The sequence below is a fragment of the Lissotriton vulgaris genome, chromosome 12 (assembly GCF_964263255.1).
Source record: "Lissotriton vulgaris chromosome 12, aLisVul1.2, whole genome shotgun sequence".
NCBI classification, from domain to species: Eukaryota; Metazoa; Chordata; class Amphibia; order Caudata; family Salamandridae; genus Lissotriton; species Lissotriton vulgaris.
In genome coordinates, this window is record NC_141700.1 from 724730385 (window position 1) to 724753146 (window position 22762).

At 42.6% G+C, this 22762-nt stretch overlaps 1 protein-coding gene across 1 annotated transcript in view; it reads left to right on the forward strand.

Moving 5' to 3' along the window:
* The window catches only part of SNAPC2 (small nuclear RNA activating complex polypeptide 2), a 97173-nt gene that overhangs the window by 25591 nt on the left and 48820 nt on the right, over nt 1–22762 (forward strand). The window lies entirely within an intron of this gene.

Sequence of the window (22762 nt, forward strand, 5' to 3'; positions counted from 1 at the left end):
CATTGAACCTCAAATAGCATATTTCAAAAAAGAAATAACAGAAGGAAAACGTAAATCTCAGAAGAAAGTCCAGACTGGATGAAACTCAAGAAAAAAAAGTTTCTTCATTTTACCAATTGGGAGCATTAAAAAGTACATTCAGTACCAACGGAATTCCTAAGTGACAGTTCAACTGTCAAAAGACATTCCAACATCCAAGAGCAACCGTCAGCTGCATTCTGCGTCACTGTCCACTGTTAATTCACATCAATCTGTGACTACGCATTTACGTAACGTGCTGGCAGACATCTTGGGACAAACTTAAAATACAGTCTAGTTTACAGGATGATGCACCACGCATGAAACGCTGCGCTATTTTGAAAAATAAATAAACATTCGGTTTTGGTGAGGGAAAATACCGGATCATCGCATCCTCATAGAACATCCCGTACAGCAGATTCAAAGAAACCTAACAGAAAACAAAAGAAAACGGAAGGTACATGAGTGTTTAAACGTATTAACTGTAAAGAAAAAAATATAACTGAAATCTGCATAGAGATAAAATCGAACATTCAATGGGCAGTGTGCACATGCTTGTAAAAAAATCAGTAAACATTGGAGCACCTTCGATTAACTCTGTAGTCTGTATATCATAAGTAGTGTTGAAGTTAGCCAAATACTGTGGAGACTACTCACATAAAATTTACAAAAATGTACTCTGTGACAGACACAAAATCCATCATGGCGACAGGTTATGTATGGAACCTATCACACCACCAGAAACGGATCACTGACAGAATATCGACAGTCAAAATATCGACTTGCCAAAATATCGATGTGAAAATATAGAATGCCAGAATATCGACTTCCTATCTACAAACAGGTAAGTACAAAAAAATCGACTCCAAAATATCGATAGGAAAAAATATAGACAGTCAAAATATCGAATTTTTTAAATATCTTGAAAGTAATTATAAAGTAATATAATAATAAATATAATTAATTTAAACATACTTAAAATACTTTAATAAACTTAATAAATAATTAATGTAACTTTAAAAAAATATATATTTTTAAACATATATATATATTTATATACATATTATTAACAAAACATATACAATATTTTTTCCGTAGGATAGCGAGAGGGTTACATTTACTATTCACATTCCAGAGAGTGCAACAGTAGGGAAAGCGTTGGATAGCGTATGGTTAAAAATTACTATTCCCACTCCAGTGAGCGCAACAGTAGGGAAAGCGTTGGATAGCGTAAGGGTAAAAATTACTATTCCCACTCTAGTGAGTGCAACAGTAGAGAAAGCGTTGGATAGCTGCGGGGGTAACAATTACTATTCCAACTCCAGAGAGTGCAACAGTAGGGCAGACGTTGGATAGTGAAAGGGTAAAAATTACTATTACCACTCCAGAGAGAGCAAAAGTAGGGAAAGCATTGGATAGCGTAGGGGTAAAAATGACTATTCCCACTCCAGTGAGTGCAACAGTAGGGAAAGAGTTGGGTAGCGTAGGAGTAAACATTACAATTCCCTCTCCAGTGAGCGCAACAGTAGGGAAAGCGTTGGATAGCGTAGCAATAAAAATGACTATTCCTACTCCAAAAAGTGCTACAGTAGGGAAAGCGTTGGATAGCGTAGAGATAAAAATTACTATTCCCACTCCAGTGAGTGCAACAGGAGGGAAAGCGTTGGATAGCGTAGGGGTAAAAATTACTATTCCAACTCCAGAGAGTGCAACAGTAGGGAAAGTGTTGGATAGCGTAGGGGTAAAAATTACTATTCCCACTCCGGTGAGTGCAACAGTAGGGAAAGCGTTGGATAGCGTAGGGGTAAAAATTACTATTCCCACTCCAGCGAGTGCAACAGTAGAGAAAGCGTTGGATAGCGTAGGGGTAAAAATTACTATTTCCACTATAAATATAAATAACATAATTATTAATACCAATTACAAAATAATTAAAATATTTTACAATTTTATAAAAATATATTAACCAATTAAAATTACAAATAAAAATTAACTAATAATAAAAATTACCTACTAATACTAATTTACAAATTACCAATAAACTAATTTTCAATATAAAAATTAGACACAAAAAAATATTTAAAAAATATAAATACTTACAACTAAATTACTTCCCAAGCTATTCCCCTATAAACACACAACCCACTACATAAAATAATGTAATAAAAGTAACATATTTATCAATTAATCAATTACAATAAATTACTAATTATATTTTAATTAATTACCAATTAATTACCAATTCATTCTAAATAAATACCAATAAATAAAATAACATATTTAATTTATTATAATTAAATTACTTCCCACCCTATTCCCCTATAAACCCACAACCCGCTACAGAATTGTTACACAAAAAATAAAAATTAATATTAACTTACCTTAAATTCGATATTTTTGTTGTCTATATTATGTGTAGTTGATATTATGTCCATTCTATATTTTTGATTCGATATCATGTCCATTCTATTCGATATTAAAATTTTCTAGTCAATATTTTGGTAGTCTATATTATGTCTAGTTGATATTATGTCCATTCTATATTTTTTGCTCGATATTATGTCTAGTCGATATTAAAAACTCGATATTTTGACTCTACACCACCAGAAACATTCAAACTGGCAGGTAGCAAACCTTCGCTTAAATGGGAGAAATGTAGAGAGTATTTTCTTAATTACATTTCAACATTAGAAGAGGATGAGGAGGTGAAAGCAGAAAAGCAATACAAAATGCTTATGCATAGTTTGGGCGCTGGTGGACTAAAAGTGTATAATGCCATAACTAAGAAGGTGCGAGCAGAGAATGAGGGTGACATCTTCACTAATGTAATAGATGACCGTAACACATATTACAAGCCAACAGTCTGTGTTGGTGTGGACAGATATAAATTCTTTCATAGAAAACAAGGTAAGGAGGAATCTATTAACTACTTTGTCTCTGCACTTAAAAATCTTGCCATCAACTGCTGTTTCGTGATCTGCGCAGCGAATTTATAAGGGACCAAATAGTCATGCAACTCTAATATCTAGGACAGTTTGTGGGCAAAGGGTGAATACCCCTTACAAAATATCATTGACATTGCAAGGAAGGCTAAGCTCACAGGCCGCTGCGCTAAGCCGGTTTGGCAGAGAATTAGGAGAAAAAAAGAGGGTGACACCGTTAATAAAGCAACTGAACAGAGGTACAACTCTAAACTGACCAGGAATAAAAAGAATACGAAACCTACATCTTACAAGAGCCAGACAATCAACAAGGGGTGCTGTTATAGGTGTGGGAGCACCTTCCATATGGCCAATGACTTGACATGTCTTGCTCAAAATGTGAAGTGTACACATTGTGGTGTAATTGGTCATTTCTTCAAAGCGTGCAGAAGACGTAACTCACGTTCTGTAAAGGTGGTGGATGAAGATGAAGCAGATATCCAACACCTGTCTGATGAAGATGACATCAACATGTTTGTACTAAATATTGAAGAAGAGCAAGTCGATAGTGTCAGTGCAACAAGTACCACAAAAACGAGAAAACACATCTGCAGCATGACAATTGGAGGTGTTGATATCAGCATTGTCGCAGACTCGGGCTCGCCATATACAATTGTTTTTTTGTTGTTTTTTAATTTTATTTTCTTTGACATTTTGAACCAACCGTGTCAATACAATACAACTAGCCAGTTCAGTACAGATCTGTAATTCAAATTATTAATCATAGCGACCTTTCAATACACAGTTGTCGTGGCAAATGTCCCCCCCCGCTCCCCACCCCCAAAACATTTGACAGGATCTAAAATTTGCATTCTTTCACATACAGGCTACACCAACATCACTACTGAGGGTTAAAATACTACACACAATGGACCCCTGGAGGTCCGCAATGCATATAAGTCTTCTAATCACCAGTCTAAATGCAGCTATCTCGACTCACAACGGCAGAGCTTGAATTTAGTGCAAATATATACAGTTCCCACTAGGAACCCTGAAAGCTTCCCATCCCCTCATCTCCTGCTGTCCCCTGAATCCTGGCATTCCAAGCAATGAACGGCTCCTATATATTTCGTGGTCTAGAGGCAAGTGGCATTAGCTCCCAAAAGGTACTGAGTTGTGTATGCCCATAGGTAATGTCCCTGACGCAGTCATTCAAGGAGGGCACTCATCGTCTACCCCAGTGTACTGCAACCTGATGTTTCGCAAACAAGAGCAGAAGTGCATGCAACTTGCGCAGTTTGGGCAGGGTGTCCTTTACATATCCCAAAATACCCAGAATTGGAGATGGCTCCAGCGACATCCCCAGCATGTTGTTCACCGACTCAAAAGCCTTCTCCCAAAATTCCACAATTTTGGGGCAGTGGTAGGTACCTTCCCCTGGAACAGCCTCAGGCCCGCAGCGCCACCCAACCCCCTGGCTCGATTTTTAAGTCCGCCGTCTCCCTCACTCAGCTGCAGTCCCAGACCACCCCGGGCTCAGCCAGTGTCTTCGTCCCTTCCCCAGAGAGGCGCGGTGGGGTTAACGGAGCACACCGCCACAATCCGCTTTGGGTCCAGGATACAGGGATGTCTAGCGCGGGCTCCCCTAGACACCAGATATAAAGATTATTGTAGGATTTGTCACCTAGCCGGCGGAGCTCAGTCAAAGAACCGTCATTCCGCTGCTCGGCAGACCACGCCCCGTGTGACGCCGCCATATACAATTGTTAACAGAAATATATGGAAGAACTCGAACCCATGGAATGATGGTAGACTCAATGAAGACAGACGTGCTATACGCATGGCAGAGCGCACGTGGAGATCTGACCCCTCAGCACTGCACCTTCGAGCCCTTAAGAGTAAGAGAAACGCTTACTTCAGAAAAATCAAACGCTCGAAATCAGTCTTCTTTAGCCAACAGCTGGATCAAGCAAAAAACCGACCAAGAAAATTGTTCGAGTTAGTCAAAACCCAAACCAAGACGCAACCTCTAGAACCTAACAGTTCAACAAAGGATGTTCCAAGCTGCGAAGACTTTTCTGCTTTCTTCAAGCAAAAGACCGACAATATAGGAAGTGATCTCCTCAAGGATGTAAGTCGATATTCCAGCTCCATATGCATAACCAACACTCAACCTAAAAACAACGCTTCATGGACGTCCTTCGACACCTATACTGAAGAATCAATTCACAAGCTGCTCGGTACCTTGAAACCCGCCAATCACCTCACAGACCCCCTACCTGCCAACGCTGTTAAAGCCCTCACCCCCCTGCTCCTCCCACTCTGGACTAAAATCATCAACTGTTCCTTGCAACAAGGACTCATCCCAGACTCCCTCAAGATAGGGCAAGTCACACCTATACTCAAGAAACCCACAGCTGACCCGGCCGACCTAAACAATTACCGACCTATCACCAATATTCCCACTCTGGCCAAATTGCTAGAAAAATGCGTACAACTCCAACTGACAAAACACATCGAGCAGTTTGACCTCCTCAACCCTCACCAATCAGGATTCAGAGCAAAACATAGCACGGAAACGGCTATGACACACATAATTGATGACGCCCTCCAAATCCTTGATCAAAATGAGTCCTGCCTCCTCATCCTTCTTGACCTCTCCTCAGCATTTGATACGGTCAAACATGAGAATCTACTGGAGCTGTTAAATACCAGAATGGGCATATCCGGGACTGTTCTCAAATGGTTCACTTCCTTTCTGCACAACCGGTCTCAGAAGTTCAAGATCAACAACGCATTGTCCTCGCCTGTGCCCGTAACACTAGGCGTCCCGCAAGGCTCCTCCCTATCCCCCACATTGTTCAACCTCGTCATGGAACCACTCACCACCTTGCTTCAAGCATCAAATGTACACTTCCATATGTACGCCGACGACACTCAGCTCTACCTCAAGCTTCAATCCCCTGAAGACATCAAACTTTTGAATGCCACACTAAGAAACACCCAAGCATGGCTGGCAGACAATCACCTTAAACTAAATGCTCTGAAAACTGAGTTCCTTCTGATCTCACCTCCTGCGAAAAAGGCCATCACCCAAACCTGGCTCAATCATCTAACCGCACTAAATGTCCAGCCCACCATCGTGGACTCTGCAAAATCCCTTGGCATCACACTTGACTCCAATCTTGACATGCAGCAGCATATTAGCAAAGCAACTAAAGGAGCCAACTTCCAAATCAACACGCTGAGAACTCAAACCCTTCCTACCACCCAAGGACTTTCAAACTGTTGTACAAGCTCTAGTAATTCCTCGCATAGACTACGGAATTGTGGCTCTCTGCGGGCTCCCCCTAACAACAACGGCGCCCCTACGAGCCTCCTTGAACGCGGCCGCGAGACTCATCACTGGTTCAAGAAAACACTCGCATATATCCCCTGACTTAAAAGCCCTGAACTGGTTGCCTTTTGAAGCCAGAGTTCAGCTGAAAATTGCCTGTATGACACACTCGGCCGTACACCACAATTCACCCAACTACCTCACTCACAAGCTGACTATATTAGGAGGCTCAAGATCCAACAGAAGCGCAAAGAATCTCCTCCTGAAACCTCGTAGATTCCGGAAGGAAAAAACATACAAACGCTCCTTCTCTGCAATGGCACCTAGGATCTGGAATGCACTCCCGCCAGAAACTAGGCTTATCCCCTCCTCGGTACTCTTCAAGAAAGAGGTAAAAGCCATCCTTATGGCTAAGTTCACCTGAACCCTATTGCTACTGGAACAATGACAGTACATGGCTCCTTTATTATCGGCTACCTGAATGCTTATCTATGTTAGACTCTTTTATGACTGCTACTGGATCAAAATCACTGCACGGATGCTATATTATTGGTTTCCAGATTGTTTATTAGGGCTGTACACTATGACTTGAATGCTTTACTAACTTGCAATTCACTCACTACTGACTACTATTCTGTTTTCAACAGTGTGGCTACTCACCCTCTGGGGTGCTATAATCTCATTCGAGTCGACACTGGACGGCTTCTATATTATTGTTTCTTGATTGTTATTAGTGTGCATACTCTTGTGCGATTGCTACCCTATTTTGCAACTCACTCACTACCGAATTTTATACTGTTTTCAACAGTTTGTGTATCCTACCTACTGTTTTCTGTAAAGCGCTCTGATATCTGCAAAGATCTAGTTCGCGCTATATAAAACTTTAAAAATAAAATAAATAAATAAATAAATATGGGATGAAAAGTTCAAACCCATCATAGGGGAACAACTTGAAAAGGCAGACATTATAATCTGGTCATTCACGGGTGATCCAATCGATGTGTGCGGCTACAGGATGCTAAATTTTGTATTTAAAGGGCGCGAGTCTACCGGTAAACTTTACGTCTCCAAAGTTGGACCATCTGTACTTGGGTGGATGGACCAGGGCAATCTTGATATAATCCTGGATCCTAGCAAGGCTGACCCTGTGTTGAGCATAGCAGGTGCCGATGATTATGCTAAGTCTTTACTGGACAAATACCCCAAAGTATTTAGTGGGGAGGTGGGTGTCCTAAAAGGATACCAACACAAAATCAAAGTCAAGCCAATTTCCATTCCAGTGTACACAAAGCCAGGGAAACTCCCGTTTGCCATAAGAGATAAGGTAAAAATTCAACTTGAAAAACTACAGGCAGACGGAATCATAGAAAGAGTGGAAGCTTCACAGTGGGTCGCGCCTCTAGTTGTCGCAAAACGACCAAATGGCAAATTGAGGCTATGTGTGGACCTACGGGACCTCAACAACAACATTGTAGTGGAACAGTTTCCCCTCCCCAAGTGAGATGTTAGCAACCACAAAGGGCATAAAGTGGTTCTCCACTATTTATTTGAAGTCAACCTACCACCAGGTGCCTTTGCATCACGACAGCAAAAAGCTAACCACTTTCATCTCACCTTTTGGGGGGTTTTGGTTTACTAGAGTACCATTCGGTCTTTCTTCGGCAGCCGCAATGTTCCATAGGCCAATGCACAACATTTTTGAAGAAGTCTCCTGCATTCTACTTTTCCAGGGCGACTTCCTTGTAATGGGAAAGACAAGAGAAGACCACGACGACTAGGTCCAGCAGGTGTTGGAAATCCTGGATGAATGGGGTTTAACTGCCGAGTACCCTAAGTGCAAGTTTGCAACCAACGCAGTCAACTATCTGGAACACGAGATAACTGGCGACTGCATCCGCCCGAAAAGAGAACTCCTCCAAGCCATAAAAGACTCCCCTGTTCCCAAAAACAAGGATGAGCTACGATCCTTCTTGGGAATGTTAGAGTTCTACGCAAAGTTCATAAAAAACTCTTCACATAAAACATACGATTTAAGACAACTGTTCAAACTGCGAAACAAGTTTGAATGAATAGAGGAGTGTAGCAAAACCTTTCTGGCCCTCAAGAAGGAAATGTGCACTGCGTTACCTCTGCAAGGTTTCGACCCATCACTGAGCAACTTTATTACTACAGACGCTAGTTCTAAGGGATTGGGCGCAGTACTCACCCAAAAAGATACCAAGGGTGTGGAATACACTATTGCTTTTGCTTGACGTTCACTGACTCCTGCTGAAGAAAAATTCTCAGTCATTGAGCATAAAGCACTAGCGCGCTTGTGGGCTTTAGAACATTTCAGGCAGTTTGTTTGGTGAAGCAGAGTCACCCTATGCACAGATCACATGCCCATTACCAAGGTGTTTACAACAAAGGGGTTGTATAACGCATCACCAAGATTGGCCAGGCTATCTGTGCGTTTGTTTGATTTCTTGTATGAAATTCAATACATTCCAGTAGTGAAAAACGTGGTGGCAGACTTTTTGAGTAGGTTGCCTGTCGGAACAACAGACCATGACCACATCTCAGAAACAGAGGAGACAAGCATAGCCAATGTTCTAGAACAGTTCATCGGCATATCAAAAGATGAAGGGCTCACGGAGCAAAACAAAGACAGCATCATAAGTCAAGTTATAAATATGCTAACTGATGGATGGACATGCAAAACTAAGCAAGGACATTTAGGTATTGCTAAAACAAACAACAGGGTCAAAAACAATTACTGGTGGCCTGGCATCAGCTTAGATTTAGAGAGACTGGTCAGGGATTGCACACTTTGCGTCAACTCAGATGAAACACAGGTAACATTCAGACCCCCCTTGCACTCCATTCCATGCCCATCCATGCCATGGGAGAGAATCGGTGTAGACGTCATGGGTCCCATATCTGAGAATCTAGAACAGTGGTACATATTAGTCATCATTGATTATTACACTAAATGGCCTGAAATTAAGTTTGTAAAAACTCCAGATGCACATAGTGTTGTCAAGTTCCTTGATGACGTGTTTAAACGGCGAAGGTCTTCCCAAACAGGTCATCGGTGACAACGGGGCACAATATCATGTCTGAGACATTCAAGAACTACATACAAATACACCAGATTGTGCACAAAACCACATCAGTTTATCACCCAGCGGGCAATGGGGCTGTTGAACGATTCAACAGAGGAATTGTCCAGTTAGCTAACAGCAACAACCTAAGCTGGAAACAGGAGACACTCAAAACAGTGTGGACTTACCGCATCGCACCCTGCGAAACCACATGTCACAGCCCATTTAAACTCATGCGGGGAAGGACTCCATTGACCAAGGGCAATGTGGGTTGGGTCAAGGCAGCCAAGAGAGTACACTGGTCTTCCCACCTTGCCAGTGAAAGGCTAGTGCTACACCGTCCAATTGTAAAGAAAGATACGACAACAAGCATGGGTGTAATCAAGTGGAGCTCAAGTTGGGGAACACAGTCAAGGTCAAAAGAAGTGGACACATAGGAAAGGATCAGGACAGATACATCTCTTCTTTATCTGTGCCTGAGGTGTACTGTAATTCCGCACTCTTGAGCTATGGTAGGGTGTGGCACTTCTCCGCCCTCTCTGCCTACAGACAACCCACAGAGAATCCAAAAGTTACCATGCCCACTGATCAGACAAGTGAGTGTCCCGAAACGTCAAACGCAGCGAAACACCACAGTTCATCAGACTATGATTCTGACTATGAGTTTCCCTCACCACAGCAACATCACGCAGCACATTTCTGAACCAGTTCACACTCCTCTAGATCTTAGTACCCCAGGAAGAGTTAGAAGACAGCTGCCTTCTATACCGTTACATGACGTTCCTCTACCCATCGGTATGAGCAGGGCAGGAAGGTGGCTTTTGCCACCAGTTAAACTTTGATTACATTTGTGAGTAAATTGTAACCGCATGCATTTTGTTTGGTTTCCCCATCTTCTTCTTTCTTCTTCTTCTGCCTTCTCTCTTTCACCCTTTCCTTCTCTCCCTGTATCCCTCTCTCGTTTTCGCTCTTCCCTAAGGGGGTGGATGTGTTGTGATTTACATTCTTCTGTCCCAGCGAGGACACCGTTCTTGTACTGCACCTATGTGTCCCTGCGCGGACACTGTACTGTCTGTGCTTTCACCAGCTGCCAACTGGCAACCTTTGACAGTTAACAGCTGATCACCGAGCAGCAGCCGAGTTAGCTACGCTCCGATGTTCTGTAGGAACCTGTGTTGGTGAAGTAAATGAAGAACTCAATTCACATACCACTACGTGCCTACGGGAGTTCTTAACAGCGTTCCTGCATCCTTAGGCAGGCGGCTGAAAAACATGAGGTATTTATCATGAAATGGACCATTTGCAGGTTCGGCTCCCGTATTCGGTATCTCTGAGAGCCAAGAAAAGCATTGGGTGGCCCTTAAGAAAGAAGATGCATGGAGTTGCTTAGCATCACCCAGGTTTCCTGGAGGGTTTTTGTTTGGGGGAGGGGGTGGGCTAAGCTGCATACTCTACCTACTACTGAGGTCATGCACATTAGTTTAAATTCTGCCTGTCTTGGGAGTGTTCCAATGTGCCTAATCTCTTCTACTTTCTGTGCAAAATGATCCTTTCTCTCCACCTCACGCATTTCTCTCTCCACCGCACCTTCTTATCACCTCTGTCTTCACCTTTCACTTTTTCTGCCTTACTATTTCTCCACATCTCTCCTTGCCTTGACTTCTATTCTCTTTGACCCACAATCCTCTTTCTCTTACCTCACTCTGTCCACCCCTCCATGATCTGACTGTGACTCCTCCGCATTCTTCTTTCTTTATCTAACCCAACTCTGCTCCACCCTCCTCACAGTCTCTATTTCACCAGCCTGCCTCTGTCCACCTCACCATCCTCTCTTCCTATCCTCCCTCTTTGCCTCAGCCTCCCTCCTCTCCTCACCCTTTTGTACCTATAACCCTTGTCTGCTTCACAATCTCCTCTTTCTATCGGTTTCAACCTAGACTCTCTCCACCTCACCCCCTTCTATCAGTCTTCTCCTTGTAGGATTAAGATTTTGTGTACTTAAAGGAAGCTTGCTGCTTTCGTAAAAGTGGTTCTGCCTGTGTGGGTGTGTGTATATATGAACTTGCACTCCGCAATCCTGCTGCCCTTTACCTGTTCTTCACTGTTGCCCTTTAACATTTTGGATAGCAGGAGCACCAAGGCCTGAAATATATACTTAGTGTGCTGAACATCTACAAAGACTTGGGACCCATACATGTTTTAAATATATAGTAATGGCCTATGCAGCTTTTTAAAGTTGTGTATAGTGTCTACTACATGTACTACACAGTTGGAAGATCAAACAAAGCTGAACCAATCAAATGTAGGTATGTTTCAACCCATAGCTGCCCACTGTGCTAAAAGTACAGTATAGCTTCCGGGATTGACAACTGGACTATCAATTCGTGGCTAGTTTTTCAACCAACATTTGTCTATCTGCTCCTTGAGGGAAACCCAGAGGACACCTACATCTCATTTGAAGGCTTCAAAACTGAACTCTTCTAAATTATGACTAGCATGTTCCCTCTTTCCCATGTTTTCTTTTCTTCCACTAGTATATCCTATTCCCATCGGCCTCCTCACCCATCACTTCCTCACCCTTGTGTTCTACCACTCTCCTCTTAACTCGGTTTCTTCCCCCACAACTTATCATTTGCTCATCACCATTCTATCTGATTAGCCTCCTTTCTCATCATTTTCATACTTCACCAGCTACATCTTCCACCCTCACCAATTCATACTCCTCTCCCATTACTCCCATCTTATCGCCTTTTTTAAATGCATGCCTACCAATCACCCAAATCGCTCACCATTATCCTGCTCCTTTATTCTGCTTTCCCAGACTCCTTTCATTCTACTTTGTCCACCTCTAACACTATCTTTATCACCTTCTCTAATTTAGCAGTCAACACCCTCCTATGTCCCTCTAATCAACATCTCTTTATAGTGATCTTTTCTTCCGCTCACTGTTACTCTTATTTCACCCACATCTTCACCCACATCTTTCTTTACCATTCAATGTCTTATCCTTCTTTTTCTTTTCATTTACCATCCTATTTTCTATTCTGACACTCTCCTCTAATCACCCTCCTCCCCTTCTCATTTCTGCACTGCATCACCATTTCCTCTTGTCAGGTTTCTAAAATTGTTGATCATGTTCACTACTCTACAGAGTCACAGATGTAAAAACTGTGAATCTTGGTTTTCAGGACTACTGATGAAAGGACACCACCCATCTGCTAGTTATTCAATAGCTGATAATAATAATAATGGTGCAATATGTGTTCTGTCTTTCGAAATGCCCCAAAAGACCACATTTATCTGAAGCAGCACATCTGATGGGGTCATACCTAATGATCTCATATTCTACACACACAAAAGAGCCCAATGGAGAAAACCCCTCTATTCGATGCTTTCTATCTCTACATCTAGGAAAACCTTGCACAGCCTAAGACTCTCAGTAGACAGCTCGACATCACTCAATTCAAAGTTAACCATCTCCATCTTTAACAATGGGACTATTCTCATTCAGGCTTCTGACCACAACCTAGACCTATTCAATGGATTCTTCCCCTTAATCAAAGGGGAGATAATTAAAAATAAGACCGCCCCCTTTCCAGACCACCTCAGATCTTCTCTTGACCAGCCCTAGATTTTATCCGCCCACAGTGCTGCTACCACAGACAGCCCTCAACAACACGCTCCACCACACTTATCAGACCACACTATACCACAGACACATGTGCACCTGCCATTTTAGCCATCTGAATTGTTTTCTTCAACATCCTGTTCACCATACCATTGCCTTGCAGACTATACAAGGCCACTGTCAGGTGCTTGACTCCAAACATCCTCAAAAATGATTGGATCTCTTAAGTTTTGAACTGGACCCCATTGTCAGAGACTAAAGTCTGCGGAACTCCTTCAACAGTTCCACTACAGCAGCTGTAGTAGGTTCTCTTACAAACGTGCATTCAACCCATTTTGAGTAATAATCTATCCGCACCAATGCATACCTTATATCTGAATTAAGTTCATACATCCAGCCTATGAAATCCATTCCCAATTTTTCACAAGGACCATTTAGAAAACTCACTGGGTGAACTGGAGTGTTGCGTACACTTAATTTTATCTGCCTCCTGAAAATGTATACACCACCCCACATGAGTCTCTACTTAAACATCTATTCCTGGCCAACAATAATACTGACACAATCTTTTTTTCTTACCTATTATACCAAGATGCCCCTGATGAGCAAAAGCAATTAGTCTAGATCTTAATTCCAACGGGTAAGCAGTAAATGTCTCCTCATGATTGCATTATCCTCAATAGTTAACTTGTCCTTAACCTTCTGATAGTACCTTCACGTCGTGTATATGCCAACCCTTGACAATGACCTCCTTAATTAACTTTTAGGCATTATCACGTTCAAAGCACACCATTCATTAATGTATGCTTATTGTTCCCCCCCAGCACCATTAACCCATCAACTACACCTGCCACACATTCCACATCCTCTTCGGACTGATGCTCTGAAACTCCTCAATGGGACACCTTGAAGGAAGAATCCGCACAAGAATTCTTCCCACCTGGAATATGCTTGATTGTAAAACTAAATTCAAACATTCTGGATAAAAACCTCACCAATTTTGGGCTGACCTTGTCATGAGCCTTCTTTGACATTAAGTAAACCAGAGGCTTGTGATCAGTAACTAGGACACATTTTCTTCCCCACAAAAAGGTCTCAAAGTGTTTGGTCACCCAAATACAGGCTAGCGCCTCCCTTTCTATTGTACTGTACTTGTGCTGCGTATTAGAGGCAGACCTTGAATCAAAACCAACAGTGTGTTCTTTCCCATCTACAATTTGTGTCAGAACAGTACCAAGGACCACCCAAATTGCATCTATTCTTACTATGTTTGTACATCCTCCCTAGATGCATTTAACGCGGGTGCCCTCAAATGAGATTTTTCATATTCTCAAATGCTGACATCTCGGACCCTTCTAGACAAATTGTTCACCCTTCCTCAATAACTTTTTAAGTGGCACTGTTTGAAAGGCAAAATGATCTGTGAATCGTGAATACACAGAGTTCCAGAAAAGACCGTAATTGGTCTTTGTTTTCTGGTCTAGGACTGTTAACAATCACCTTGACCAGATCAGCTTTAGGCTGGATACCTGCTCCCGAAATGTGGTGTCCCAGATAATCTATATCACTGACCAAAAATTAGCATTTCTCTCTCCTAACTTCAAAATCACGTTTTTCAAGAATGCCCAGAAACTCACTCAACACATGCGTGTGCTCCTCTGTATCCTTTGTGAAAACCAGAATATCATCCTGATATGCAAGAAAAAAGTTTCACTCCAAAAACAACCTGAACATCAATTTCAGAACAACAGAGGCCAAACCAAAAGGCATCCTTAAAAACCTTAAAGTCCAATACAGTGTTAAAAGCAGTCGAAGAGGGATTCCTCCGCCAACTCCACTTGATCGTAAGCCACCTTCAAGTCTATACATGAAAAAACATTGGCTCCACCCAGTTGAGCAAGCATCTTCCAAATCTTAGGCAACTGGAGCAGTCAATTCAAATATTCTTAAGTGAGCTCAAGTCAATGTAAAGTCCGATGTCACCCGTGCCCTTCTTAGCCATGACAATGGACGAAATCTATTGCGAAGAGTCAATAAGTACAATAACCATGTCCGCACACAACTTCTCTAGGTGCTGCATCAACTGTCCCCGCATACTCAGTGGGACAGTTCGTACTTTGTGTGATTGGCACAGCATCCATTTCAAGAATGATTGTATGTTCAAAACGATGCCCCAGACCAAGTTTATATTCAAAAAGAGCACCATGCTTGTGGATCAACTGCTGAAGAGCATCATCAGTTGCTGGGAGGTCCACCAAAGAAATTGGACACGCTGTGTCTGGTCTTGAAACCATTACAAATTTTCCTTGATCTTTCTATCCTAAAATATTGTATCCTTTTTTTGCCACAAATTCTTTAGTGACAATTGATCTGTCTGCTAACACCATGCACTATGCTAACACCATGCACTATGCCAAATACCATGCACTATTCTAAATACCATGCACTATGCTAAATAACATGCACTATGCTTAATACCATGCACTATGCTTAATACCATGCACTATGCTTAATACCATGCACTATTCTTAATACCATGCACTATTCTTAATACCATGCACTATGCTAAATAACATGCACTATGCTTAATACTATGCTTAATACCATGCACTATGCTTAATACCATGCACTATTCTAAATACCATGCACTATGCTAAATAACATGCACTATGCTTAATACTATGCTTAATACCATGCACTATGCTAAATAACATTCACTATGCTTAATACTATGCTTAATACCATGCACTATGCTTAATACCATGCACTATGCTTAATAACATGCACTATGCTTAATACCATGCACTATGCTTAATACCATGCACTATTCTGAATACCATTGCAAGATGGCACCTCAGTGCTATGTTAAGTTTCATTTTTGTATTGCAGGCTGATGCCCGTCAGGTTTGGGTGGCAGCATGTAATGCATCTTTCCTGTCCTTGTTGAGAGGTTGTCTGTGTTTTACTGCAGATGGATGTGTGGGTTGAATGCAAAATGAGCTAGTGGTTGGATGAATGAGTGTTTGAATGCCCTGCTGATACCAAAGCACTTCAGTGGCTTAACAGGCACTTTTTACTTACGAGCCAGACCCACCGGCATTCCCCATATATATTTTAAGGTCTTCTGTTGCAGACAATGCAGTACTATAAAAGCCCACATTGCACGGGGAGCAGTGAAATATTTTCCATATTTCATAAAACGGCCATCCTAATGGCAGCCTCCGCTGTGCCAGTGCCAAACATCTCTGAGCTAGCCATTGCTCATTGTTGAATTACTAGTCTATTTGTGAAAAGCCAAGAATAACCATACAATTGTAAAAGCTGCTATTATCCTGCTTTCCTTTCGGAGTGATGGCAGTGACTTAAGCTGTCTCTTAGCGAAGCCTCTATCGCTTATTTACAGAAACATTCTATGTATGAAAATGTAGCACCCTAATTACAATCTGGGTCCTCTGTTATCTCTACTTTTCTGTCAGAAGCCAAAAACATGCCTTGCAACAGAAATCTTTTAATAGCCAGAGGATTTGTAAAAATTTTTTTTAGAGGGTATGCGTTTTGATATGAAAACCTGTATTTGTAACCACATAATTAATTATTCTCTATCTTTTTCATATGTATTATAACAAAAAATAGGCGACACTCCTGGGTGTCTCAATTCATCAGTTTATTTCCGTATTCCCTCACTTAATTTGTTTAATATCACCAGCAACATTCACTATAGAATACGCCGTAATTGTTTATTTTCAACAGACAATGAGATAATGAAGTTTTATCAAAATGAACTACAGATCTCGCAAGTCATTAGGCTAAATCTTAATACATCTTTTAAAATAGATTCTACTGTGCTGTTGTGACTAAAATTAACTGGCACTTTATTTTGTCAAATTAAGCTAAAATAAAGAGAAAAATGCTTTCTTGATTTTCATGATGATGGCATGAAAAGTGATGTAGGGGCACACACAAAAAACAGTAACCCTGGCCCTGCTGGTGACCCGCTGGTTTGACTACTGCAATGAGCTCTACTTAAGGACTTCGAGAGGCAGACTGGCAATGCATCTAAGAGTGCAAAATTCAGCAGCCGGTACGCCACAGCCAGGGTTTATGGTCGGGTTGGGCGTAGTTTGCGAAGTAGCACTTCGCGAAGCTCCGCAAAGTGCTCTTCGCAATACGCGAGCTAAGTGTAGCACTACTCTAACTGCGTAGTAGCATGTTCGCACTGTGCAAGATGCCGTTTTCAATGATTGCACAGTGCGGACAAGCATCCAGCACTGTGCAATCATTGAAAATGGCATCTTGAACAGTGCGAGCTGTAGTTTTCTGCCGCTCGAGTAGATTTTTCCTCGAGCTGCAGCTTTCTCAACGCGGACTGGTAGTTTCTCATTGTGTGCGGTCCCAAGCATACGCGACCACTCGCAATGAGAAACCAGACCACCCCGCATTGAGAATTTTGGAGGGAGGTTTATTTTCCACGCTTGTGTCCGTCAACTTGATGTTGCTGATCGTGAACGAGGAAAAAGTCTCGCCAGGATGTCATTTTGCTTGCTCGCGGTCGCCAACTTGACGCTGAGGACCGCGAGCAAGCAAAAAATGACAGCTACACTACGCTACGCGTGTTCGCACTGTGCTACGTGCAGTTCGAAGTTGTGCAAACTACGCGAGCGTAGCGTAGTGCTTTGCCCAGGCCTAGTTTATAAGGACAGAGACCGACTAGAAGCCACCTTGGCAACACAGCTGCGCCCCAAATGAGAATTTGACACTATCTGACAAGCAGGGACAGATTTCACGTGGTGGTCAGGAAATAGCGGGTAGATTTTATAGATACTACACACAATTCTATACCTCCCAGATTCCACCGGACGCTTTTCGCGACTACCTTGAGCACACCCAGATGTCCTGGTTGACGAACGCACATAGAGAATACCTCATGTCCCCTCTTACCCCAGGAGAGGTCAGGCAGCAATTAAATCAATGCGAATAGGCAGTGCCCCTGGCATTGACAGGCTCACAGTCTTATTTTATAAAACATTCCAGGACCAGCTGGTCCCCCATCTCATGACCCTGTACGAACACATGGCCCGAGCAGGAAGCATGCCCCCTACTATGAGAGAAGCATTGATAATCATGTTACTGAAGGCCGGGAAATCACCAGAGGCTTGTTCCTCATACAGGCCTCTATCCCTGATTAATGTTGATACGAAGATTTACACCAAAATACTAGCGAACCGATTAGCCCCACTGCTGCAGCTGGTGGTGCACTCGGAGAAGGCAGGAATTGTTCTGGGTGCAGCCTCACCACAAACCTGCACACTATATTTGGCGCTATTCAGAGGCTGGATCCTGGGATTAAAGCAGCAGCAATAGTTTTTTTTTTTGGGGGGGGGGATTTTCTTTTAGATTTTTTTTTTAATAGACGCTGAGAAGGCATTTGACTCTAGACTGGGCCTTCATGAAGGGCGTCTTGCAAAGAATAGGGGTTGGGGATATTTTTATTCAATTAGTAATGACCCTTTATGCTCAACCTACAGCTCGGGTTAGACTAGGCAGGGAGGTGACTGCTCCAATCGACATTACCAAAGGGACTCGCCAGGGTGTCCTTGGTCCCCACTACTTTATGCTTTAGTTGCTGAACCACTCGCCTGCGCATTGCGGGAGTACCATGGGCACAGGGGTTAGGGCTTCCCGGGATATCGCTTGATAATCTCTGCATATGCGGACAACACTTTGTTGTACATCCGTGATTCAGAAAGCCACATTAACCCAGTTCTTGCTGAGGTGGTCCAGTTCGGGGGTCTGTCCGGACTCCGAATTAACTGAAACAAGTCGTTGGTGTTTCCACTCCCTCCAGTGACTGCCCCGGTCAGGATGGACTACCCCCTGCAGTGGAACGTAGACCCAGTCCGCTACCTAGGAATTCAGATCCAAACAGACCCCACAGTTGTGATAGCAGAAAACTACTGGAAGGCCATCTCCAAACTAGAGGACGATATTGATAGGTGGATCAATTTGACCCTTTCCCTAATAGGGCGCATCTCCTTAATGAAGATGGTGGTATTACCTCGGTTTCTCTTCTTATTCCTTAACATCCCGATACTATTGCAACGCTTTGTATTTGAGACCTTGCGCAGATTGATGATAAAGCTGGCATGGGTGGGGAAACAGCCCAGAGTCCGCTGGGATATATTGATTCTCCTGTACGCTGCTAGAGGATTGGGTGCCCCAGACTTAGAACTCTATTACATGGTTGCCGATCCCCCCCATGCATATCACTGGTTACATGGACCTCCTGACTTGCCATACCTGTTTCTCGAGCGGAATGCTGCTTGGGGATGATCTGAAGGAGCCTGAAGAGTTTCCTGCGCTTTCCTATGTCGTCAAAGCTAAGACTCCAGCCAAACTTATTACAGTCCTATATTCCAAGGCTCAAGAATCGAGGAAACTCCAGTTAAGTAAGGCGAAGGTGGAATGGCAAAGAGACCTGGACATGATAATTGACGATAAATGCTGGAAGTACTGCTGCGAGGCCACGAAAAAGGTGTCCCTAAATGGCAGGCATAGTCTGATCCACTTTAAATACATCAACAGAGTTTACTACACACTTAGCAGGCAGGTGAGGTACGCGCTGAGAGACACAGCACAGTGTGACAGATGTACGGAGCCAAAGGCTGGGTTTTATCACATAACCTGGTCCTGACCCAGAATCCTGATATTCTGGGAGACCGTGTTTGCAACTCTTCGCGAGATAGTCAGGCACAGCTTTACACCTGACCCTCTGGTTGTGCTTTTGGGTTATGATCAGTAGATTCAGCCCGACTGCAGGAAATTGGTGGCAATAGGGTTGCTATTGGCTAAATGCAGGATTGCAATGTGTTGGGCAAAAAGACTAGAACTCGGACATGCTATATTGCAATAGACAATGTGATGCATACAATGAACTCCTTCCCGTGTAGTGTCGACCTAAGGAAATTTGGGGTCTCTACCAGCAACACTTAGCGGGACTGGGTTCAGGAGGGACCGCGAGTGCTCTGGGTTGAAAGGGCTATGACTGATCAATAGCTATAGGTAGTCTGTAGCGCTCCAAGATCACATGCCTTATCGCTCTGGAGGTGAGCTGTAAGTGCTTTCCCCCGGGACTGCTCCTGTGCCAACATGGAACTGAGCAAAATATAGCTAATTGAGCAAGCTCTTCCAGCATATACGGGATGCATAAGGCCACAACATGTCTTTTATAACAATTAGTTGTTTTTCCGGGAGAGACGGTCGGGAAGTTTAATTGTTATTGTACTTTTTTGCACTGGTAATAACAATATGGAATAACAGTTGTATCAATTGCATAAAATGTTATAAATATAAAAATATAAAAGAAACGCAGCAGCCCGGATGCTATTAAGAATTCCGAAATGGACATCAATTAGCTCCGGTTTGGCTGAACTTCACTGGCTTCAGGTTAAACTCAGAATCTCATTTTAAAGCTCTGTGTTTCACGCACAGGATAATGAGTAGAAGGGGTCCCAGTTATCTCTTCCCTCAGGTCAATACTTACACTCTTTCCAGAGCACTCCGAACTGGAGAAGCAGTGTTGGCAGTGATGCCCAGAGTTCAACGTGCACGACTGGGCTGTTGCCCCTTTGGTCTTCATGCAGCCAAGCTTTGGAACTCTATGCCACTCAACCTAAGACTCGAACAGTCTGAGGCAAGTTTCCGCAAAAATCTTAAGACCTGGCTCTTTAGACCGAGTTAGAAGCCTACTTGTTCATGACTTTTTTTTCGGACCCTGATATGATGCTACTGCTTAGTGCGGGGACACACCTTCAGAGTAACCAGGCACTTTATAAATCCTAAATTCATTCACTGTTATGAATGCACACAAGCAGTTCTCAGTAATCCCTAAGTAAGGAGGATAAAAAGGATTCCTCAAATTTTGTATGGAAATGGAAGAATCACTATAAACATGACCAAGACCCCAGTGAAAGCAGGTTGTGGTGGTTGGAAGCGTGCACTACCTTTTAGGAATATGGAAATACGTTTGTGAATTAAGACGACCTGGAGTGCCGCCTATTTTTTTGTGCCATAATTTATCCCAGGAGTGGTTGCCCCAAGAGGCAGTGCCAGATCAACTGGTGGCAAACTTTGGCACAATGTTGGAGCAATATATATTTATATTTTTGTAGTTATTGTTAGGTTAGGCCTCCATTGAGAAGGCATGTTTTTGTTTTCTTAATAACTTTGACACTGTTCGAATCTACACTGAGTCTCCCGAAAAAACAGGGCATCCAATTTGTGTTCAGTTTGGCACAGACCTCCATGGGTGGATGTATGTGGAGGGGTCTAAAGTGAAATTTCCAATGTGGACTCCATAGGAATCCTTCATCTCTGCTTCAGAAAAAACCCTGAACTGTATTACACCAAACTGGGCATGGAAGTAGCACTTTACCTAAGGAAAACCTATGCTTGGTTTGGTGTAAATCCATTTGGTAAAATCTGAGAAATTAGTACTTACATCATGTTATGGGGTGACTTGAATGGGTTAACAAGTTAGAGATAACTGGACTATTAACCTGCAAATGGGTTCGCGGACCATCCGTGGACAAAATAAAACATCATATTGGACGAACAAGTTTATCATGCCTGTCATTCATATCTGCAGACCTGAACCTTCTGGCCACAGCAGAGAATAATTTGTTGCAGCCACCATTACAGGATGGGATGCTTTGTCCCTCTGAAAATAATTGAAAGGAGCCCTGTTAAGTTATTTAGGTTAAAAAGGAGACAAGTACAACATTTTGTTGGGTTTGGATGGCCAGCACAATTCCAGTGTCCATAAACTCTTCTTCAGAGTCCTCGAATCCTGGCAAGAGTTTGCGTACCCATGTGTTGCCCCCTTTTGAGTCTGCGACCCGTAGGTCAGTGTCCGCAAACCCAAACAGACTTATGGGTCCATTTTGAGCTGCCTGCAGTGTTTATGATTGGCCGCCCACACAACAGCCATGCAAACCATAACTTGCACACCAAATGCATTCTTTTGACCTCACAGTATATTTTACTAGTAAGTACTAAAAGCCAACCATAAATACATGAATAAAACCTATTTAAAGCACTAAATAATACTACATTCTGAGTAATGTTTTGTAGTGTTCAGGACAATGTGATATGGAATCTAATCTGAAAGAATATTTGACGTTTACAATTGCATCTGTTAAAACAAGGGTACGGTCATGATCATTACACTTGGTGTGCGAGTTATGGTTTGTACAGGTAATTGTCACTGAATTTCCTTGGTTTTTAAATTTAGAACCATACTTGTGTTTTTTAGGTAGATGTTTTTACAACTGGCTGTCTAAATCCCATTAAAAATGTGTTAGACAGGGAGAATCAATTAATGACTTGGGGTCTGATTTTGTTATCTTGATGGTATGTATACTGCATCGGAACGGTGACAGAGTATACATACAGCCAAGAAAAAGGTGTGCCCACCCAATTAAGATGTCGCAGACCATAGGTTTAATTATGAAGGAGACTACTCCGTCTCTGCCGTGATTAAACACCTCCCACTGCTCTGCAGAGTGAGGGCCGTCCGAGTCAGACCTCTAATTCCTCCCACCGAATTTAGATGGGCAGAATTATAGGTCCGTTTTCACTTTCAGTCACCGTCAAGAAAACCTTGGTGGTAAGGGGCAGTGAAAACTGCAAAATGCTCACCTCAAAAGCAGACTGCCATGGGGAAGGGACCAATTTCTTTTTGAGTTCCAAAAAAGAAATCCAGCTCCAAGATTTTCTT